A 24,963-nucleotide genomic window follows, 5' to 3' on the forward strand; every position below is an offset into this window, starting at 1 on the left:
CTATCTATTGAAGCTGCTAGGATATGTCATTTGGCACACAGCACATAAGTAACATACAGCTCTACTTCTCATGTCCTTAGAGAGGTTGAGTGGGTTCAGCAACCAGAATGGGTAGTTGGAAGCAACTTTTGAACTTTCTGAGGGCCCTTTTACACAGGCCTTAAAATCTAAGAGAAACTGGGATAAAAGGGAATGGTGGCTAGATAACACCAAAAACATACACTGAATTGCATCATTGGCTGAAAAACACGAGTTTAAAGGGTGCGCTTAAAATTCGAGATCAGCCAAAAAATGTGCATATTCACATCACTGTATATCTCTGCATTCAAGAAAAACACAGGACTTCATTTATTCGCTAGTGTGGACTGCTCCAGCGCATGTGTGCATTTTAAAATCCCAAAACAGCTGATGAGGGCTGTAAAGAGATGGTGCCATGGTGGCTAAATAAAAGCACAAATGGAAAGCAATTCCCATGAGAACTCTCTGCAACGATTCCTTGTTCTTATATTTATGAAATTAAACAGAGCTTGAATTTATACAGTGGCCACCAGTATGGCAAGCAAGTGACCTCAAAGGGAAGTAGGTTTAAAAGGGCAAACATAAAGGCAGCAGGATGGTGAAATGACAAGAAATCTACTTGTGTGCACATGTGTATATAAGCATCAGTGCTTATAAGGTCCAGCACATCTTGGAAAGTCAATTAAAAAACTAAAAGAAAACTTCCGGCAGATGTCCTGCTTTGTTGATTTCTAAAATACAAACCAACTTTTCAGGAGACCAGGTGACTATTTGCTGGGACTGACGTCTCCGTGTTTGGACTTGCTTTCCGGTATCATGATTTTTTGCACCACTTCTTTGTACCGGATTATGAGGCTGTCTGGAAGGGCTCTGAAACAAGCTACCTCTTAACTGAATTACTTCCATTAAGAAGTAGATATTCCATGGCAAGGATCTTGGCAAAGTGGGTGAAGGTGTGCAAGAAGTGGAACTAAAGCCTCAATCTCTAAAACTGGGACATTACTGCATGAGGCAGGCAAACCATGTAAGTTATCACATGAGGTTTTGTGAACCCTACTGCAGGTCTTCCTCCTACCCCTAGCTATTAATGTCAATAGTTTCCAATCCTACAACATTCCCATCACCTACCTTAATGCAATAGATTCTAATCAACACAACTGCACAAATGAAGGGAAGCATGGTATTGAAGATATTCAATCTGATAGGGGTCCACTATTAATAATAATGCAACTATAATGGAATAGTGCTTTCCTACAATAAAGTCTGTATTTGTCAAAGGTTGGAGAGCCAAACTGTAGGTGATACTGACACCTCTTGAAATTGAACGCAGCCATATGAATGAGTTTTAGAAAAATGATGAATTACAGCAGCCTTGAACTCTTGCAATTATACCTCCAAAATCTGTATTTGTTGGCCTGTGGCCAATGAATGAATGTCCTGGTAAGGTAGAGCAGAAATCTCTCATATTATTTTATTTTGTAATTATTAATAAAATTAGAGTCCTGACAATTAGGATGTGAGGATGGAGGGGGAAAGTGGCAAGGTAACATTAGAAATTTGAAGAAGAACATTTCTTTTAAGTATTTCAGTATGACCTCATGGAAGAATTTGATACCACTTTAAAAATGATTAACCCTAGAGCAATCTGGACTGTCAGCATCAGCACGCATCAGCACAGCACCAATTGCTAGATGCTTTTCTAATATGGGAATTGTTTCTTTCCCTTTCTGAATGGTCTTTTCTGATGTTCTTTTGTGGGGAGGAGTGACAGACAATTGAATGAGACAGTACTTTTGCTCCAATTTAGAAAGGTTGATCCAGGGGTAAAGTCATTTTTATTTCCAAAAATGTTACACAGCTGTTTAAAACACAAAATTCGAGAGCTTGCCACAATTTTTACATAATGATGCACAGTAAAATCACAATAATAAATATAATAAACAAAGGGGCATTAAACAAAGCAGGAAAAGCTCTGATCATAATAGCAGGGTCATGGCGCAGCTGGTTGGGAGTCAGCTGCATTAAAATCACTATTGACCGAGAGGTCATGAGTTTGAAGCCAGCCCGGATCATAGTGAGCTTCTGGCCATTTGTCAAGTAGGAAATTTAGGTACCGCTTATGCAGGGAGACTAATTTAATTAATTTCTGATGCCATCAAACTCTCCAGCAGTGTGCAAAAGAAATAGGAAGTACTCCATCGGTGTTACAAGTGGATGGTGAAGCGACAGCTCCCCCAGTGGCCAGAATTCAAAAAGCATACCCTCATGAAGTTGGAAGTTAAATAGCCTCTGTGTCTCTGTCTATATATGTTGTGTGTTTATGGCATTGTATGTTTGCCATGTATATGTGCATTGTGATCCACACTGAATCCCCTGTGGGGTGAGAAGGGCGGAATATAAATACTGTAAATAAATAAATAAAATAATGTGTTCTGGATCCCCAAGGAATCAGGAATGCCACTACAACTTGTCTTCAGGTCAATAAACTGCTTTTTAAATATGATGTTTTAAGCTGGTTGGTTTTAATATTTTAGTGTTTTTTATTTATTAATTGATTATATGTGTGCACGTGGCATCGAATTTTTGCCTTTGTAAGGCCATCCTGAGTCCCCTTAAGGGTCAATAGGGGCAGGATATAAGTACAGTAAATTAAATAAATAAATAAAGACAGAGTTAAGTGGGCCTTCTGAATCAGGATAGTCATTCAGTACTGCTACCAAGATGACTTCATCACGCGTTCTAGTAGGCTAAGCCTTTGAAGACAAAAGGAGAAGGCGCAAAGACTCCAGTGATGCTTAACATAATGACAAATTATTTAGGCTGTGACAGATAGCAACTAGAGCTTTGAATCATGCCTAACTAAAATTTTATTTTGCTGTCTGATTTTATTTTGCTGTGATTATTGGATTTTGAAAAATGTGGCTTGTTGTGAAAAAAAAATTGCTGATAAAGACACCTTTTCCCCATGGTATGCTTTCAGGGGTGAATTTCTCTCCCGAGGGGTAGATTTCTCTCACTTCCTTTTGTCTCATCCTCATTCTCAACTATAAGTCATTTGTAAGTCAGATGTTTGTAACTTGGGGATTGCCTGTACTTTGCATGGATACTCAACATTGCTAATCAGGATACAAGCTTCCACTTGAGCAGACGGAAGCAACTGTAAGGATCTTCCTCTAAAATCTAATAGATTTTTTCCTACTCAAAGGGAACATATTGCCTATAGCTGCTCTTGAATAGGTCTTTTTTGCTTGCCTGATCATCCACAAAATAAAGCTTTAGCACAGTGGTTCTCAACCTGGAGTCCCCGGGTGTTTTTGGCCTTCAACTCTCAGAAATCCTAACAGCTGGTAAACTGGCTGGGATTTCTGGGAGTTGTAGGACAAAAACATCTGGGGACCCCAGGTTGAGAACCACTGCTTTAGAAATTCTGATGTGTGTGTGGAGGGGGGGCAGCACTCATGAATCATCTTAATGTTCCTCACCAAATGCTACAGTTGCATTCTAAGGGCCCTTCCACACAGCCATATAATATCAAGGCAAATAATCCACAATATCTGCTTTGAATTGGATTATCTGAGTCCACACTGCCATATAATCCAGTTCAATGTGGATTTCACACAGCTGTGGAAGGGGCCTAAAAGACTACTTAGCCAGTGTTGCAAATGAAAGAATTATAACTTTGCCAGGTGCATGGACTTAGCAATTTTGTATGGATTTGGCAGAAAATAGAAGATATGTATTTATCATGTCAGAAGCAAATTGAGGGTACACTTGTAATGTATTTAAAAACACAAAGAAAGTTAAAAACTTGGCATTGTCCTAAATGTCCTTTGACCAGAAGCTGATCACTTAGAGTGCCTCTGGTGTTGCTATAAGAAGGTCATCCACTGTGCATGTGGCAGGGCTCAGATTGCATTCTAATAGGTGGTCTGTGTTTTGCTCTTCTGCACACTCACATGTCATGGACTCCACTTTGTAGCCCCATTTCTTAAGGTGGGCTCTGCATCTCGTGGTGCCAGTGTGCATTCTGTTAAGCACCTTCCAAGTGCCCAGGAGGAAGTCTCTCATTCAGTATCAGCCATGGATTGAGGTTCCAAGTTTTAGTCTGACACTTTTGGACTTGCTGAGGTGTTCCAGCGAGTATCTCTGTAGATCTTAAAAAGCTATTTTTTGATTTAAGTCATTGGTGTGCTAGCTGATATCCGAACAGGGGATGGGCCGAAGATGTCACATGGGAGGAGCCTCCCCATAGGATCGTAACACATCCCCCTGGGCAATGTCTTTGTAGGCAGTTGATTCTCTCACACCAGATGCAACTTGCAGCATGCAACCCAAATAGCAGGTAAAGACCGACATAAGCTTTCTGCCACCGTAAAATGTAATCAGAGGCGGCCCTAGGTAATTTTCAATGGTAAGCAAACACTATTGTGCCCCCCCCCCCATCACTGATATATATTTTCTGTTCATCGTGGGAATTCTGTGTGCCATATTTGGTTCAATCCCATCATTAGTGGAGTTCCGAATGCTCTTTGATTGTAGGTGAACTATACATCCCAGTAACTACAACTCGCATATGTCAAGGTCTATTTTCCCCCACATCATGCGATGTGCGGGGCTGGATGAATGCAAAGCTGGGGTGAAAATTGCTGGAAGAAACATTAACAACCTCAGATATGCAGATGACACCACTCTGATGGCCGAAAGCGAGGAGGAGCTGAGGAGCCTTCTAATCAAGGTGAAAGAAGAAAGCGCAAAAGCCGGGTTGCAGCTAAACGTCAAAAAAACCAAGATTATGGCAACAAGAATGATTGACAACTGGAAAATAGAGGGAGAAACCGTGGAGGCCGTGACAGACTTTGTATTTCTAGGTGCAAAGATTACTGCAGATGCAGACTGTGGCCAGGAAATCAGAAGACGCTTACTTCTTGGGAGGAGAGCAATGTCCAGTCTCGATAAAATAGTGAAGAGCAGAGACATCAGACTGGCAACAAAGATCCGCCTAGTCAAAGCCATGGTATTCCCTGTAGTAACCTACGGATGTGAGAGCTGGACCTTAGGGAAGGCTGAGCGAAGGAAGATCGATGCTTTTGAGCTGTGGTGTTGGAGGAAAGTGCTGAGAGTGCCTTGGACTGCGAGAAGATCCAACCAGTCCATCCTCCAGGAAATAAAGCCCGACTGCTCACTGGAGGGAAAGATACTAGAGACAAAGTTGAAGTACTTTGGCCACATCATGAGGAGACAGGAAAGCCTAGAGAAGACAATTATGCTGGGGAAATTGGAAGGCAAAAGGAAGAGGGGCCGACCAAGGGCAAGATGGATGGATGGCATCCTTGAAGTGACTGGACTGACCTTGAGGGAGCTGGGGGTGGTAACGGCCGACAGGGAGCTCTGGCGTAGGCTGGTCCATGAGGTCACGAAGAGTCGGAGACGACTGAACGAATGAACAACATTTTCCCCCAAGAGTGCCTCAAGAGCGCCCCTGGGCAAAATCAACTATACTGCAAATACTTACTTTGCGTAATGGGTTGAGCCGCCCCTGAATGTGATAGTACATATGTTGGAGAACTGAAAAACATCTGTGTAATAACCAAACAGTCAATTCCACTGATAAAGATAGCGAAAACTCTCTAGATTGCCATCCTCCAGAAGGTATGCCTGTAAATGCATTTATGTAGGCATCTATTTTGCACAGAGCTTCTGTTATTTATGACGACTTCACATGTTTCCAGTGCCTTAATTAAAACAGGGATTGAATGTGCCAGTTTTAAAAGGGAACAAAATAGGAATGATTGATGAAACAAATCACCAGAATTGTCATTGTCTAAGACCATTTGATTTGTCTGCTAGGTCAGACTTTCCAAAAGCTACATTTCAAGGGCATAACAAAGAAGTCTTGTAAGACCAAACTCTGTGATATAGCCTCAAAACTGAGTTCTGGTCAGATTAATTGCAGAGAGTTTCAAGGATATATTGTGTTGCTATACTATGAATGGTATCATTTTTAAAAATGCCTGTAAATGGACTGAAGAACAAAGCCTTTTTCTCAACCTTTCACTAAAATTAGCCAAAAAAAAATTAAGAAATTAAAAAAACGAGATATTTGAGCAAGAAAGTAGAAGTTCCTCTGTCTTTTAGGTTGTCAAGGGAGCTGTTCTGCTTTCCCTAATAAGAGATTTTAAATCCTGAGAAAACAATCCCAATGTAAGTAGTCATTTAAACGCCCCTTGAGCTGTATATTTAAGGATTTCCTTGCAATGTCTTAAGTGACAAGTACCAAAACCACATTGCTTAGAAAATGCACTTCCTTGTGTCAAAATGTTGGGCACTAATTCCACTCGAAGGTTTTGCCTTTCCGTCTGTGCAGTGAAGACTTATATTAGCCAGTGAAACATAAATCCAATTAATGCTCCCACTGAGCTTTGCTTGCATTTGGAAGATGATACATGATTTAATATGGGGCCCAAGGGGAAGGACAAAAAGCCAACACATGTTGGCCAAAACCTGGTGAACTCAATGCCAGCATTCATCCCAGTTAAATTAGTGACAGTAACCAGTTACAAAGGACTGTAGTCAACATCTGTATTAAACTACAATGAAGGCTGTGGAGAACCACATTTAACTTAAATGCATTTGGCATGCTCATATTTGTCATGGTAAATTTGATTACATTTCTAATTAGATGACCATACTATTTATCCAAACAGAAGGCTATAGTGCCATAGAGCAACTGATCATAGAGTAGTCATAATAGAAATTGTGGTTGTTATTATGGCATTTATTTCTACATTGCCTTTTCCTGAGTTATTCCAATATCTGAAAAAAATCTTTTTGAACTAGCTAGCTTGATGTTCCTATACTGTCTCTTTACCTAGTGTGGGCTGCATTTCCCTTACTGCATCCTCTGTTCTGTCCTCCCTAAGTTGACCACTTCTAACCTTTTGGGAGAAGACTGAGGCAAAGAAGGTGTTGAGTAGTTCTACCTTTTCTCTGTCTCCTGTTAGTACTTCACTAACAAGCCACTCTAAACACCTTTGCAGAAGCATACGAGAAGCTCGGCTTGTCATTGAACATTGAAAAAACCAAGGTGCTTTTCCAGCAGTCACCAGCCATCCCCTCTCCAATGCCAGTGATACAGCTTAATGGTGTAACATTAGAAAATGTTGATCATTTCCGCTACCTTGGCAGCCACCTCTCCACCAAAGTCAACATCGACGCCGAAATACAACACTGCCTGAGCTCTGCAAGCGCAGCATTTTTTCGAATGAAGCAGAGAGTGTTTGAGGACCGGGACATCCGTAGGGATACCAAGGTGCTTGTTTATAAAGCTATTGTCCTCCCAACCCTGCTCTATGCCTGTGAGACGTGGACTGTCTACAGACATCACATGCAACTCCTGGAACGATTCCATCAGCGCTGCCTCCGGAAAATCCTGCAAATCTCTTGGGAAGACAAGCGGACAAACGTCAGCGTGCTGGAAGAAGCAAAGACCACCAGCATTGAAGCGATTGTCCTCCGCCACCAACTCCGCTGGACCGGCCATGTTGTCCGGATGCCCAACCACCGTCTCCCAAAGCAGCTGCTCTACTCCGAACTCAAGAACGGAAAACGGAATGTTGGAGGACAGGAAAAGAGATTTAAAGATGGGCTCAAAGCCAACCTTAAAAACTCTGGCATAGACAGTGAGAACTGGGAAGCCCTGGCCCTTGACCACTCCAGCTGGAGGTCAGCTGTGACCAGCAGTGCTGCGGAAATTGAGGAGGCACGAGTGGAGGGTGAAAGGGAGAGACGTGCCAAGAGGAAGGCGCGTCAAGCCAACCCTGACCGAGACCGCCTTCCACCTGGAAACCAATGCCCTCACTGCGGAAGAAGATGCAGAGCAAGAATAGGGCTCCACAGCCACATACGGACCCACAAGAATATTGGAAGACAATCATCCTCGGAAAGCGAGCGATCGCCTAAGTAAGTAAGTACTTCACTGTAACCTATATCCAGTGGCTTTACAATTTTCTTGTTCTTCCTTTTGCTACAGACATAACCAAAAAAGGTTTTTCTCTTTAGCAAGTCTGAGCTCGTGCTGCACTTTTCTAACTTTATCCCTACATATGTTGGCTGTTTGTTTGAATTCCTCCCTTTTTCAATTTTTTGTACATGTCCCTTTTAAATCTTAGATTAATTGGAAGTTCCTTACAGAAAATGTTTGAAGAACAAAATAAAGTGAAAAGGGGGAAAGAGATAAGCTTTTTTCATCTATTTCCTAGCATATTAAAGAAGCATAGACTTCTAACTCTGCTGACTAAAACGGATATCATATAAGAAAGATGGAAAAAGAAAATCATCCCTGAATACATTTGGGAAGAAGTTTTCATGTAGCCTATAGAAGGATAAAAATGTTTTTGTTTACTTGTGGAAGACTTACCTAACCTAACTGTTTATTTTCACATATGGGTATTGTGAACTGCTCCTCTTTTTGTTCATGGGGGAGGATCCTATTCTTTCCATGCTATTTCTGCCTCTGTTATCAAGTCTTTTATCCAAGAAGTAAGGTATAGAAACACATCTACTTAAATGAGATATACCTATGGTATGTCTGATGGGAGAACGTGACAGGGAGTAGTAATCCAGACAAGTAGTTTTTCCAAACTCTGAGTACAATACCTGACAAGCTTCAAAGTCACCACTTGAAGTAAAAGAGTGAATCAGATTACATGCCATCATTTGAAATTGATTATATTCAAAAATATTATTTAACAAATGGTTCAAGTAAAAAAGTCCCATACTGAGGCCATGTGTTTTCTGTAGGTTTCGGCATCATTCATTTACTCTAATCTATAGTCTTGCTTTGTTGACCTTGGCTCAGTGTAGGAGGCTGAAGTCGAGGAACTCTGATCCCATTTCCATTCCCTTTATCATGTGGTCCTAGCGCAACCTTTCCCAGCTGTCTACAGAAATTTGCATAATTATATCTATGCACTGACTTCTGCCCATTTCTTTGGAGAGCATGACCATTTTAGTCATCATTTCTAGAGTGACTCCCATTTAAATGAAGCTGGCAATTTTACCATTTTAGCTAATTTTCTTCCCTGAGCCCCGTATTTTGAAAGCTGCAGAAACCGCATGTCTGAAATTAGCCAAAGAGTAGCAGCGTAGTTGATCATTGGGAGAATGAACAAATGGAATGCAGCAGCCCGACATGCTACAGGGCTTAATGGATCGTTTTAAGAGCCTGGAAATGATTAAGCTCCGGTGCTGCTGTATGAAGTCTTTAATTGATTGATTTGAGTTTGTGGTCAGAAAATGATTGTCAACTACAGCTTATCTATAATTATCAGTAATCAAAGCCAGACGTCTTTCTTCCTTAATGGTGCATTGCTCCTTCAGTGCTCTTGACACATGTGTGACCCGTATGTCTAGCAGTGGAGGTTTAAAGAACAAGAAGCCACCATTCCAAATAGACTAATGTAACAACATACTTTCTCTCCGACTTTTCAAAAGTGGCTGCATTACAAAAGATTGTGAATTTGGTAACGCAGTCCTAAGCATCTCTATTTGGTAATGACTCCCACTTTTTTCAAAAGGAGCATGAAGTGAAAAAATGGGTAAACATGGATAGAGCTAGCCAGTCACAATCTATGGGATACTAGCTGGGGAAATGGGGCTGTTGAATGTTTTTGGAATGCTATCTCACATCAGATTTCAATGTTTACCTGTAAACCTGCCCTGCTCTCTTATTGTGGTATCACATGCGAGTTGGCTTCAGCAATAAAGACACAAATACAGTTTTGAACATTGAACATTTATAGGCCACAACTTTATTGGTTATAGTACAAACCTTCCAGGAATTTAAGATCATCTGGGGAGGCCCTGCTCTCATTCCTGCCTGCCTCACAGGCACGCTTGGTGGGCCTTCTCAGTGGTAGCTCCTCGGCTGTGGAACTCCCTCCCTGGGGATATTAGATCGGCCCCCTCCCTCCTGACTTTTAGGAAAAAAGTAAAAACCTGGCTCTTCAAGCAAGCTTTTGGAACCTCATTGTAACCAGACAATACTGTGAATGAATATGGAATGGCTTAACAATGCAAATGGATATGGACTTAAACCCGGAAGTCATTGATTTTTATAGTTTTAAATTGTTTTTAAATGAATTTTAATATGTGATTTAACCTGTTTTAAATGATATATTTATGTGTGTTCCGCATCTAATAGTTGCCAGTCTGTATGCCGCCCTGAGTCGCCTTCGGGCTGAAAAGGGTGGGATAAAAATGTGGTAAACAAACAAATAAATAAATAAAATAATCAGGTTGGCACCAGCATGAGTCCAGATCCAGGCATTGACCAGTCCACCTTTTGGCCAATATGCCTGACCCTCTGGTTCATTATTAGAATCCCCATGAAATGGCTGGAGCAGACCACATGGGCAACGGCCCACCCCATATGATCCTCCACCTTCAGGAGACACTAGGAATGGCTTCATCCTCACTGTACAAACCCAACTCTGCCCCAAGGCCTTAGGAGTCCCTGGAGGGGGCCCTCAACTTCTGCCTCAGCAAAGCTGGAATGTTCTTCCCAGATCCAGAACCCATGCCCAACAGCCCCCACAAGTTTTGATGACATGATCCCACAGCTTTCTCAGCAGTGTCTAAACAAACAAACAAACAAACAAACAAACCATTCATGGGGTGTGTGGACAGTACAGCAAAAGAACTATGCTTGGGGCTCGAAGGTTCCCTCTTTATAAACCCCCCTGCCTGGCCTGACTGAAACACCCAGCTAGGACATCTGAGCATTCCAGCCAAGTTTGAATTGCTTTATTGACTTTCCTCTCCCTTTTAAGAGATGCCACGAGAGCACCTGGGATTTGGCTGGTTATGATAATTGGGCGGTGGGGAGGAGATACAGAAGGGGGGATGCCTGGCTCAACAGCAGTACAAGTGAAAAAGATCTTGATTATCATTCAAATTCTGGCTACTTCCTGCCTTCAAAAAACAGGGGAATTCCTAACATGTAACAATCAGGGCCAGCTAACACCTCCCAACAAAGGTTTCCCCAGGCAGGAAGCAGACAGGCTTTGAAGCTGCAAGGTCTTTCAATGCTAATCAGGGTGGCCAATTGCAACATTCACACTTACCTCAAGCAGACAAGAATTCTTTCTCCTACCCTGGACATTCCACAGGTATATAAACCCCACTTGTCTAGTTTCCAACAGACCTTGCAACCTCTGAGGATGCCTGTCATTGATATGGGTGAAATGTCAGAAGAGAATGCTTCTGGAACATGGCCATACAGCAACCCAGTGATTCTGACTATGAAACCTTTGACAAAATATATATGTACACATATTGGAAATATACATTCCCAGAAATTTCTGTTTCATTTACCTGTAAAATACAAAAATATCAATTGTTCCCTTCTTTTCTTTCTTCTCAGAAAGGGAATCCTACCAGACAGAGTTTTTTTTTAAAAAAAAAAAAACATCTTTTCTGTACAGCTATTATTTTTTGTAGTTGAAATAATAGTAAGTCAGGCTAGGATTCATTCAGTACAACCAGGCTCTTGGTTTTGTCTACTATTTATAGAGCAGTTCTAATATGGTCCACTTTAGAATTAATGAAAAGTTGGCCAAAGTTAGCTCCCATCTCCCAGAACTGTGCCTGTCAATGTTTCCGGTAACTGACTTGGTAGCAGTTTTTAATTATTAATAATATTTCTAGGCAGGAAAAAATCATAATAATTTCCTATGTTATTTAGGAGTGTGTTTTTTTAAGGCCCGTAGCACACACTATTCCAAAGGTTGAATATTTGGCTACCACAAGTTTCCAAAATATTCATTTCAAGTTTAGCCTAAAGAGTTCCTGGCTAAAGAGCCATGTGGTTAACTTAAGGCAGTAGAAGTTGAAAGATTTGAATATTCATTGTGAATTTGGTTTCCAGTTGTTGGAAGGAGGAAACACTGGAGCAAAGTAAGATGTAAAATGCAATTAACTGCTAAACTTTTTTTCCTTTTAAGAATAGCCACAAATCGTAATGATGGTCTTTTAGAGTGAGCTTGCAACTAGCTAAAACAATTTTCACACTAATTTCAAAGCTGTGCATTACAGTTATGCACCATGAACAAGTTTTGAAAACCTTAGATCAGCATTATATTTCTCAGCAAATTAAGAAGCATGAAACTTCCCATGAAGTAGATTTGATTATTGTGGATTTAATTATTTGCAGATTTCATTAAAGTGTTATCTTTAGGACCCTCAGTTCTAATTGACCTTAGAATCAGGCTGGAGAAACTAGAGATTCTCTTAGGTTTTTAAAAAACATTTTTTCTATAATTTTTCACTTTCGTGAGGGTCATGTGACCCGCAATGAATGTAGAAGGCTGAGTGTATACTGACAACCAGAAAAAGATAGATAGATAGATAGATAGATAGATAGATAGATAGATAGATAGATAGATAGCAGAGTTGTGCATTCAGGGTAAAACCTGACCCATTTCATATCCTGGATTTTGTTGCGGGCCCTGGTCCACTTTTTGGGAGCTTCCCAAAATTGGGAGGGCAATACCTGTTTTTGATCTCTAGTACCAATGTTTTTCTATCAGCCCATTATTGGGGGGGGAGGCTTCCCACCGAGGCTCCCCTTCCTGGTGCGTGCTTTAAAGACGCTTCTTCTTGCCTGCTGTTTCTACTGTAGAGGAGGCACTTGGCTGCAGGACCTGGCATAGCTTGTCTCATTGAAAAACCCACATATACTATGGGGGCTCATATAGAAGCCAAGAAACGTGGAGTAATATCACTCCACTAGGGCGCGTCTACACTGTCGAATTAATGCAGTTTGATACTACTTTAGCTGCCATGGAATACTGCTATGGCCCCTGGTGGCGCAATGGGTTAAAGCACTGTGCCGGCAGGACTGAAGACCGACAGGTCGCAGGTTCGAATCCGGGGAGAGGTGGATGAGCTCCCTCTATTAGCTCCAGCTCCTCGTGCGGGGACATGAGAGAAGCCTCCCACAAGGATGATAAAACATCAAAAATCTTCCAGGCATCCCCTGGTCAATGTCCTTGCAGACGGCCAATTCTCTCACAACAGGAGCGGTTGCTCCTGACACGACAAAAAAGAAATGGCATAATGGGAGTTGCAGTTTGACAAGGTCTTGAGCCTTCTCTGCTCAAGAGTGCTGGTGCCTTGCCAAACTGCAGCTTCTAAAATAGCATTGAGCCTTTGCAATTCAACGTGTTTCAAACTTGTTGTAGTAAAGCCTGACGCTGATGGGTTCACTGATTATTTAGAGAGGATTGTGGGATTTCATGAGGCAGAAAAGTGATTAAGGTGGAACTACAAAATGGAAGTTGGGGAAGTTACCAGTACTCATGGGATAGGGGGCAGTATGGGGTTAGGGAGGGGCTTGGCAAGGGTGGCGGGTGGTGATTGGATGTTTGGGTGGCAGGGGATGATTGGATGTTTATTAAACTGCACCACAACTTTGAACCAATGATTTTGTTCCGGGGCGGTCCTAAACCGAACCCCTTTGACTGTATAAAAGGGCCACATGGCTTGAGGCCTGTGTCGTTTCCACCAGGCGCCATGTTGCGTAGGAGGCGACCCAAGCAGCTGCTTGACTTCTAAGTAAACTGCTTTCTTGAAAGAACCTGACTGCCTGTCTTGTTGTTCCTGCGCCCGCCATTTTGCAGCCTAGGAAAGAGATCATCCACTTCATTTTTGGTGACCCCGACGTGATTACTTTGAAGGGCCGATAACAACAAGGCAGGCCCTGTTGGCAGGCCGATTGCTGGTCCGGGACCGGGACTGGAGGCAACCACCGTGAACCGAGAAGAAGGGGGCCCCCGACCGCCACATAACCGGTTGCGGTGCTTCCCTCTTTGGGCCGGGCCCGAACCAGGACAATCGCAGTCGAAAAGTTCGCAAGAAACCAGTCCAGGGAGGATCCAGGTGGAAAGTCCAGGGGCAGAGGTTGTTCCGATGTCTTCAGAAATCTGGCAAGTATAGTGGTCAAGTTAGACACTAGGGAACACACACATAGGGCCGGTACCGGGGGAAAGGAAGGGTGATCACTAAGTTTCCCTGAGGGAGGGAAAAGGGAGGAAGGACTGAAAACCTTGCGGTTCCTGAAGTACGCCGTTGAGTGTCCGGGTGCTCAGGCCAAGGTGGAAGGTCCGCGTAGGAACCATGGGTGGGGGAGGTTCAAAAAAGGACACCCCATTAGGATGCATGTTGAGGAATTTTGACAAATTTGTGGCGGCTTCAAGTCAGGCCGATCCAGGGGATTTTAAGGACTATAGGTTGAGGAATTTATGCACTAATGAGTGGCCGACTTTTCCATTTGGGTGGCCAGAAGAAGGAACTTGGGATATAAAAAAGATTAGGCAGGTTGAGGCCTATTGTGCTGAACATCATCCGGATCAGCTCATCTACATAGATGCGTGGGATACTGTAGTGACTCAGAATCCGGACTGGGTGCAGCAGTGTAAGAAGCTTAGGTGTATGGCTATACGCAAAAAGGGAGGCCGAAAACCAGCCAAGATCTTGGAGGCAGATACAGAAGAAGAATGGCCCCAGGCGGTTCGAAGGAGGATCCCAGCGGGACTTCCAGGTCCTCCACCTCCACCTACGGCCCCTCCAGCAGCCCACAACTTGTCCCCAGGACAGTCAGTAGTTGCAGAATTTGATCCCCTTGCTCCGCCAAATATGGGTCCGCCGCCTTTGCCACCTTATGATAGCACTCCTTTGAGGCCTACTCCATCTGGGCCTCATGGGGACCTCTCTAAAGAATTGCAGAAGTATGTGAATCGGAGACTGCCCAGTGATGCATGCCCAGCTCTTACATGAGCAAGGGAGGCTTTGAAAAAAGGAATAGGCGCAGATATGCCTATTGGGGACTTAATGGGAGAATTCCCGATAAGGGAAGTCTACGCCTTAGGACAAAATGACGCAGTCCAATCCCTCTTTCAGGTGGTCCCATTTACTAGCAGTGATCTCCTGAATTGGAAGAATTCCACACCTCCTTACTCAGAACAGCCGATGGCAATGGCAAATCTCTTAGAGACAATAATGTCCACCCATAATCCCACTTGGAAGGACTGCAAACAACTTTTGCAGGTCCTCTTCACTAATGAAGAAAGGAGGCAGATTTTAAATCAGGCAAGCCTAATTGCCCAAGAGGTAGAGGGGAGGCCGGCCGCTACTGACGTGGCCGAATGGGGACGTCAGCAGTTTCCCCAAGAGGTAGACCCGCAGTGGAACTACCAGGAGGTAGCACATCGCCAGAGGTTGAGTGTTTTCCAGGGGATTTTGGTGAAGGCCGTAAGGCGAGGGCCCCCGAGACCAGCCAACATTTTAAAAATCCAGGGGATACGCCAGGAGAAGTCTGAATCGCCCACAGCATTTCTTGAAAGGTTAGAAGAAGCATATAGAAAATACAGTCCATACAATCTGGACGATGATAATGGGAAACGTGCGATACAACAGTCATTCATTACTCAGGCAGCGGATGACATTAGAAGGAAGATACAGAAACAGCCAGGGTTCATAGGTAAATCTATGACAGAACTCCTGGCCATAGCGGACCAAGTCTATATGGCCAGAGATCAAGTCGAGGAGGAGAAAAGAAAGAAGGACAGGAAAGAAGGGTACAAGGTTTTGGTTAATATGATGGAGAAGCGCAAGGCGCCCAGGGGACGGGGGCGAGGGAGAGGCAGAGTACGGTTGGACTGGAACCAGTGTGCCAAATGTAAGAAATATGGGCACTGGAAGGGAGAATGTAGGGGACAGGAGGTAGAGGGACCAGTCCAGAAGGATATGGGGGGTCGAGGAAGAGGTAGAGGGAATGGTCGAGGAAGGGGACGCGGAAGCTACGTCCCATTCCCCAGGAAGGAGATAGCAGCCGCCATAGTCTCAGAAGAGAATCAGTGGGTGGACATGGAGGAAGAGGAGGAGGAATGAAGCGGCCAGGCTCTTGTACTGCTGGATCCCGGGGAGCCGATAGTTAAGGTTAAAATCGGGAACCAGCAATTGGACTTTCTTGTAGATACTGGGGCAGAACGGACAGTGGTGAACCAAATGGTGAGCCCCCCCCCCACAGATTACACCACTCGAGTGGTGGGTCTTTCTGGAAAGATGCAGAGGTGTCCGTTTCTGCAGGAAAGGACCTGTAACCTAGCAGGTCATGAAGTAAAGCATAGACTGTTGTACCACCCAGATTGCCCAGTGTCCCTATTGGGAAGGGACATTTTGAGTAAGCTCCAAGCGCAGATTCAGTTTTTAGAAGGGGGCCAGATGGAATTGACTTTGCCAATGGAAGAGGAATGGAGACTGATGGTTGCAAAGGAGGGGAACCCCGGAGGCGGCTCCAGTATACCAGAGTGGCCATGGGATAGGACCCCAGCGGTCTGGGCCGAGGACAATCCACCTGGGCTGGCAAAGAACGTACCCCCCGTGGTGGTGGAAGTTAGGAGAGGAATGGGACCCGTTAGAAAACCTCAATACCCTGTGAGTAGGGAAGCATCATTAGGAATACAAAAGCACTTAGATCACTTGATTCAACATAAGATTATAGTACCTTGCAGTTCTCCGTGGAACACTCCTCTTCTTCCAATTAAAAAACCCGGGGTGCCGGGGGAATACCGCCCAGTTCAAGATCTAAGGGCAGTTAATCAAGCTACAGTCCTATTGACACCAGTAGTACCAAACCCATATATTATGATGAGTTTGATCCCACCATGGACTGTCTGCTTTTCAGTATTGGATTTGAAGGACGCTTTTTTCTGTGTCCAGTTGGCTCCGGTGTCACAACCAATTTTTGCCTTTCAATGGGACTCGCAGCAGGCAGGTCAGAGGGCCCAATTTACCTGGACTCGTTTGCCGCAGGGCTTTCAGAACAGTCCGACGATTTTTGGGCAGGCATTGGCCAAGGATTTGGAGGACTTTGAAATTCCGGCCACAGAGGGGGTGTGGCTCCAGTACGTAGATGACCTTCTGATCGCCTGTCGCAGTAAGGAGGGTTGTAGGCACTATACCTTGAGGATGTTGGAAGCCTTAGAGGAGAAGGGCTATAAGGTTTCGAAGAGGAAAGCTCAACTCTGCCAGACAAGAGTAAAATATTTGGGGTTCGAGATAGCAGATGGACATCGTACGTTAGGAACAGAAAGGAAGGAAGTGATATGTGCCATTCCCACCCCCACCACTAGGCGACAGGTGCGAGAGTTTTTGGGATCTACAGGGTACTGTCGTCAGTGGATCCCTGGGTATGCTGCAATTGCCAAACCTCTATATCAGGCTACGAGAGGGGGAAGAGAAGACGCATTCAAATGGACCCCGGGGTGCCAGGAGGCGTTCGAGAGACTGAAGGAGGCTTTGATGACTTCGCCGGCCCTCGGACTGCCAGATGTGGAAAAACCCTTTGTCCTATTCGTCTCTGAAAAGGATGGAGTGGCTATGGGTGTCCTTACACAGAAATTAGGATCTTGGCAGCGGCCGGTAGCATACTTGTCTAAGCAGTTAGATACAGTGGCCCAAGGGTTGCCCCCTTGCCTAAGGGCAGTGGCGGCAACCGTCGACTTGATCAAGGAAGCTAGTAAACTGACCGTAGGACAGCCGCTGACCATAAGGGTACCACATCATGTTAAGGCATTACTAGACACAAAGGGACCTCGATGGCTCACGAATGAGAGATTGACTAAGTACGAGGGGGTCCTGTGTAATAATCCAATGGTGACCCTTGAGACCTGTGCCTCCCTAAACCCGGCCACCCTGTTACCTGTCCCAGGGGATGAAACAACTCACCAATGCACTCAAGTGATGGAACAGGTATATTCCAGCCGGCCAGACTTAAAGGATGTGCCGATGTCCAAAGTAGACTTGACCCTATAAACCGATGGTAGCAGCTTTATTGAGAGTGGTGAGAGGCGAGCAGGATATGCTGTTGTCCAGGAGGGAGGGGAGGTCCTGGAAGCAGAGCCTCTACCTCCGGGGACCTCAGCTCAAAAAGCGGAGCTTGTGGCCTTGACCCGAGCTCTACAGTTGGCGAAAGGAAAGCGGGTCAATGTCTACACCGATTCCAAGTATGCATTCACCACGCTGCATGCCCACGGGGCATTGTACAAGGAGCGGGGACTCCTAACGTCGGCTGGAAAGGGCGTGAAGTATGCGGGTGAGATTGTAGCTCTCCTGGAGGCGGTCTGGGATCCGGATCGGGTAGCGGTGATGCATTGTAAGGGCCACCAAAGAGGGGAAGATGCGGTCACAAGAGGAAATCGCCAGGCGGATTTGGCCGCAAAGGAAGCCGCTCGGCAGGGTGCTGTACAAGGAAGGGTGGCAGTATGTAGAACCGATACTTCCCCTTTAGAAAGACTCCAATACACAAAGGAGGAGGAGGAGTGGGCTCTCACAGAAGGAGGACAATGGGAAGATTCAGTGATCGTGATGCCAGATCACCGTGTCTATGTTCCTAAAAACATGGCATGGCACATAGTACAACAGGCACATCATACCACACACTTAGGAAAAGGTGCCCTAGCGAAACTCCTCGAGAGACAGCTATACATCAACGGGCTACACAGTCTGTCCAGGGCAGCCGCCATGAGATGTTGGACATGTGCCAAAAACAATCCAAGAGAAGGACCTTTGCAACCTCCTGGGATCCAGCATACTGGGGGAACCCCTTTCGAGGCACTGGTTGTTGACTTTACGGAGATGTCCTCTCATCGGGGGCTCCGATACCTGCTGGTGTTTGTAGATACTTATACCGGGTGGGTAGAGGCCTACCCCACCCGAACTGAAAAGGCTGTCGAGGTGTCCAGGGCCCTCCTAAGAGACATTATTCCTCGATTTGGAATACCCCTGCAGATTGGCTCAGATAATGGCCCAGCTTTTGTCCATAAAACCATACAGGGATTGGCCGTCCTATTAGGAACAAAGTGGAAATTGCATTGCGCGTATAGACCTCAATCATCAGCTAAGGTTGAAAGGATGAATAGGACTTTAAAGTCAGCAATTTCCAAAATTTGCCAAGAGACTGGGCTACAATGGCCAGTCGCCCTGCCAATGGCATTGCTAACAGTCAGGTGTACTCCGCACCGGAGGACAGGACTGTCTCCTTATGAAAGGCTGTATGGGAGACCTCCACTCAATTTGAGAAACATTTTAATGCAAGGGGCAGAGGCCCATGTAGTAGGAGAAGAGCAAACGGAGGGACAGTTACGAGCTTTGGGAAAGCAGTTGGAAAAGTTAGCTCAATATGTCGCAGATCTTCATCCTCCTTATCCTACCACACCTCTACATTGTTTTTCACCAGGTGACGAGATTTTAGTAAAGGAATGGAAGATTGACCCTTTGGGGCCAAAGTGGAAAGGGCCATATATGGTGATATTGTCAACCCCAACCGCAGTAAAAGTTAGGGAGATTAAACCCTGGATTCATTATACCCGCATAAAGCAAGCCTCACCTACGTGGAGGGTAGGAGGAACCGATCCGAGTGGATTAAGACTCAGGATTGTCCGGCAACACCCTAAGGGGACAACAAGGCCATGAAGCTGACCCCTTCGGGAACAACAGAACGCCGTTGGTCAAGTATGTCCCAGCGTGGCCCACCGAAAGCATTCTCCTGGAGTTGGTGGAAAAATGTCCTCATGGGAAGGAGGGAGACTAGAGGGCCGGTGGGACGGAGAACGGTGTTTGGGTTTATAGTGTTGTTTAGCATGTTTGCACCGACCCTTGGGAATTGGTTTACTCTCCATGCCAGCGAAATGTTCAAGGTACATGGGAAAAATGTGACACTGATTTATGAGCACCCCCGGAGGGTGGGGGATTTTGCTTTTCTCCCTGATGTGTTTAATGAACCCCAACCAGTCTTGGACGACTTATACCGAATAAACAATAATCGGCCCCCAGGGCTATTTACTAATATTTCCAATAGGGCGGGAAACGATAGGAGTACACTGATTAGATTCCGAAAAGCCACCAGAGGTTTGTGTTTCTGTTTTGGCACAAAAGAAAAACAACCGAATTTTGCCAGGGGGATACAAAAGATTTTTGATGAGATGGGGAACTATAGTGCCTGTAGAGATCGTTTCTTCCTCCATGGTACATACAATTACTCATACCTTAATGACACTAATAATCTCTCGGATTTTCTAAATGAGTCTGAATGGAAAGAGATATATCCAAATTTTCAGTACACTTCCCAAGTAAGAATCTTTCCGGACCCCATAAATGTATGGTGGATAAGAGATCCCAACTTATGGTTTTTCTTTGATAAATGGGCTACTAAATACCATCCTGGGAAATATCAGTGTGCCGGCATAGGATACCTGACTTTCCCAGTCCGGGTTTTACACCTCACAGGAAAGATATCCACCGGACCCCGAGCACGGAAAAGGAGGACAACTTACCAAACAGGGCCTCTAGGGGCAGGGTGCTCGGACGAGGTTATAATAGGACAAGGTTTGTCCTATTCAGAGGGGGCAAGGGTGATTGGAGGATCATTCACTGGGACTCTGACACTTGGGTCCTATCCAGGGATCATCTCTCAGGAAAATAGGAGGAGTATTTTAGGCCTCACCTGTAGATTGGAGAAGAGTGTAAACGCCACTGGGGAGATTGTAAGGGCCTTACAGACTGAAGTTGAAGAGTTAAGCCAGATGATTATGCAGCAAAAGGTAGCTCTAGACTATTTGCTGGCTGCAAAAGGAGGTTTCTGTAAGATGGTGGGGCCCCAGTGCATAGTTAGGTTCCATAACCTGAACTCTACTATTAAGGATGATCTTGAAACGTTACACAACTTAATAAATGACAATGTAAAAGAAGATCTGGGATGGTCCCCCTTCTCGTGGTTAACCGATTGGTTGCCCTCAGGAACATGGATAAAAGAAATATTGATGATTTTTATGCTAGGCCTGTTTGTATTTTTCATCATACTATGTTGTTCCCCCATAGTTATGCAAATGTGTATCAAGTATATGGTTCAGACCCCAACGGTGGAAAAAGTTACTATGCTTCAACCCAGTAAGACTTGGAGGGATCCATAAAATGTTTATATTGTTTTACTCAAATGATAACGTCATTTTCACATTTGTAGAATTGTTAAGACGGTTATTTGATGTTTTGTTTGGAGGATAATGACCACTGGTCTAATAGGATGGTCTACTGGGAGCTTTTCCAATTTCCCTAGACAATTGGACTTTCGAGGTCGGAGGGGTCTTGAAAAAAAAAATGGGGGAATAAGGTGGAACTACAAAATGGAAGTTGGGGAAGTTACCAGTACTCATGGGATAGGGGGCAGTATGGGGTTAGGGAGGGGCTTGGCAAGGGTGGCGGGTGGTGATTGGATGTTTGGGTGGCAGGGGATGATTGGATGTTTATTAAACTGCACCACAACTTTGAACCAATGATTTTGTTCCGGGGCGGTCCTAAACCGAACCCCTTTGACTGTATAAAAGGGCCACATGGCTTGAGGCCTGTGTCGTTTCCACCAGGCGCCATGTTGCGTAGGAGGCGACCCAAGCAGCTGCTTGACTTCTAAGTAAACTGCTTTCTTGAAAGAACCTGACTGCCTGTCTTGTTGTTCCTGCGCCCGCCATTTTGCAGCCTAGGAAAGAGATCATCCACTTCATGATGATGATTTAAGTCAGGGAAATGATGGTTTTCTCTGGGAGAAACCTGATTCAAAAAGTGCAAGGCTTCAAGGTCAGTCAGAGAAACCAAAAATTGCAACATTAGATAAGGAGTCTGGTGAAGAGCTAAGCGATATAGAAGGCTCCCAGGGAAAAACACCTGGAGCTACGGAGATCAACAAATGCTTCATTTACAGATTAGAGCAGGAAAAAGGCAGTGCTGGTCAGAGCGATTACATGGGAAAGTTGGGGAGAACATTCATGGGAAAATAAATGACTTCATGAGTGTCTATTATTTAGCAAGTTGTTTACTTCATGGGTGTCTATTAATTAGCAAGTTGCTTGCCTAAGGTTTAGTTCAGGCAATGTAATGTTTGAGTAAGAAGCTAGGCCTGAGTTCTTTGGTTTTTGTTTCAAGTCAAGCCTTGGTTTTGGATTCAAGTATCCTTGAAGTTTTCTATGTTCTTGTTTTTGTATTCCTGCTCCAGTTTTACTATGTATACATTTTGCTGGTGGACTTATGCTGTACTTGTGACTTTGGCTATTTCTGGGCTGTGTTACCTTGGGATCTGCATGAGCCATTAGCATGACTGTTTGGTTATCACCTAGAGTAAGAGGCGCTCAGCTGCAGGCCCTGATAGACATGGGTGCTCCTGCACACCACACACACTCTTCCCTTGTGTGTGTGTGTGTGTGACATGCAGGAGCGCCTGAGCTCCAGTACTCCAGACACACACTTCTTAGAAAGAGTGTGTGTGTGTGACATGCAGGCCCAGATCACCCACACCTGCCAGGGCCTGCAGCCAAGTGCCTCTTACTCTAAAGTAAGAGGTGCTCGGCTGCAGGCCCTGGCAGGCATGGGTGCTCCTGCACATCACACACATACTCCCCTTGGAAAGAGTGTGTGTGTGTGACATGCAGGAGCGCCGCACCTACCAGGGCCTATAGCCGAGTGCCTCTTGTTCTATGGTGCCAAAAAGCAGGCCATGTACTGGGACCTGCTTCTGCTTGCTTTTGTGTTGAGCTGATTTCCATAATGGGAGGGGCCTTCCTGTTCTGTGCTCTTGGAGAAATGAAAGACACGAAAGAAATGAAGAAAACGGGAGAAACGAATTCCGTGCACAGACAGACAGACAGGTCATTCATTGACCTGTATTTGTGAGAAAAAACAACTGGAGTACATTAATTTGTATTCTTCCCTTCCTCTTTCACCTATATACAATATATTTCTTCCAGCATATATTATATAAAGAAGTAACTGCACATAGATTCATACACATATATATATGTACTACTTAGAACTACTCAACTCCATCCTCATTCCGAGAAAAAATCAGCCAAAATTAGAGTAAATGGGGCAGAACAGTTTCCCAACTGGACCCCAGAGAGTCACAAGGAAGAAAAATGAAAGCTGAAAACCTTGAATGTAGTGAATGCTCAAAAGTGCATTTTATTTTTAAAAAATTCTCCCAGACTGGTAATTTTATCCCTTGAGTGATATTAAATGTATGAGGCTGAGTGCCCAAAATTGTACCACTAAAGTTCCAGATTTGAGCGGAAGAGTACCATTAAAAATGCCTGGAAGCAATAGTATGAAATGTAATAGAGACAACTGGGAAGGACTGAACATAGCAGGGAATGGGAAAGGTCTCAAAAAAAAGCTAGACATAAATATCTAAACACTGCCTGTAAAGAACAAAGACGGGGGAATTGTAGGTGATTATTGTGAAGTTTAAATATTCTCATAAGCTAACTGTGTACTCATATAAATTTAACAGAAAATACTGAAACAATGTAAAGCCGGATGCATTACAAATCAATAAATATGTTTTAAAAAAATAAATCAGCATCTTGGCAAAATGCAATGAAAGAGATGTTTAAAAACCTGTCACTGTATAATGAGCCATCCACAGTCCACAAATACAGATTTGCCAAAAAAAACAAAAAAACCTCTTGGCTTGAATTAAATTGTTGGTTTATTAAGCCAAACTCACTGACTTAATATGATTTACAGTGGTATTAATCGACCATTCATCAATTGCTTAAATGGTCTCCTCTTTTTGAGACTAGCAATTGGGTTTAAGTCCTGTCTTTCAGACCCACCAATATTAAACATAGTGACCAACTAGGAACAAAGGAGTGGGTCAAAGGAATGAATTTAAGACTGGTTTTCAATCACAAATTAGAGGAAAACATCTAGTCTAGACTGTCCTGGTTTTTTTTAAAAAAAAAATCAGTTATGGGTTCTGCTGGTTTCCCAGATGGGAAGGTCAGGGTGAAGCAAAACCACCATCACCGGGGAACGCAGAGGACCTGCTGTGTGCTACTCTCTCCAGTTGTTACCTGCCAATGCCCTTCTCCCTGGTGAACTGATCCCTGCTAATCATGAGTTCTCCCCAGAAAATGAGCCAGGAGCTGGAAAACCACTAGTCAAGTTACCGCCTGTCTTGTATATGCGTAGGGATTAGGGGTGGCTCAACCTATTACACAAAGTAAGCATTTGCAGTATAGTTGATTTTGCCCAGGGGCGCTCTTGAGGCGCTCTTGGGGGGAAATAGACCTTGACATATGCAAGTTGTAGTTACTGGGATGTATAGTTCACCTACAATCAAAGAGCATTCTGAACTTCACCAATGATGGAATTGAACCAAATATGGAACACAGAACTCCCACGACTAACAGAAAATATATATCAGTGATTGGTGGGGGGGGGGGGGCAAAATACTGTTTGCTTACCATTGAAAATTACCTAGGACCGCCTCTGACAGGGATATAAGCTGTCTTCATGGGATCGTGGACTACTTAGGGGGATGTGGGATAATGGCAAGGCCCAGTTCTCCTCATCACTAGGACAGGGGAGGCCTTTTAGATATACAGACATCCTCCACATTATTAGACAGGTTAGGGTCTAAAGCACTATCAAAAAGTGGAAATGGTTGAAAAGTGGAAGTGATGAACAAAGGGAAAGGGCAATGGGAGGCAGTCATCTACTTTCAGGTATCTGCAGTGGGTCCTGGAACTAAAACCCTGTAGATTCAAGTGCCTCACTGTACCATAGGCTTTATTAGCCAGCACCCATGGAGATTGGTAGATGCTGGATAAATGTAGTTCCTGGTCACTTGAGAGTTCAGAACTTCAATCAATGGCTGATACCAAATGAGAGACCCGCTCCTGGGTACACAGAAAACTGGGCTACTTGGAAGGCGCTGAACAGACTGCCCTCTGGCTCCACGAGATACAGAGCCAACCTTAAGAAATGGGGCTACAAAGTGGAATCCACAACATGCGAGTGTGAAGAAGAGCAAACCACAGAACACCTACTGCAATGCAA

This window comes from Anolis sagrei, chromosome 1 (assembly GCF_037176765.1).
Source record: "Anolis sagrei isolate rAnoSag1 chromosome 1, rAnoSag1.mat, whole genome shotgun sequence".
Lineage (NCBI taxonomy): Eukaryota > Metazoa > Chordata > Lepidosauria > Squamata > Dactyloidae > Anolis > Anolis sagrei.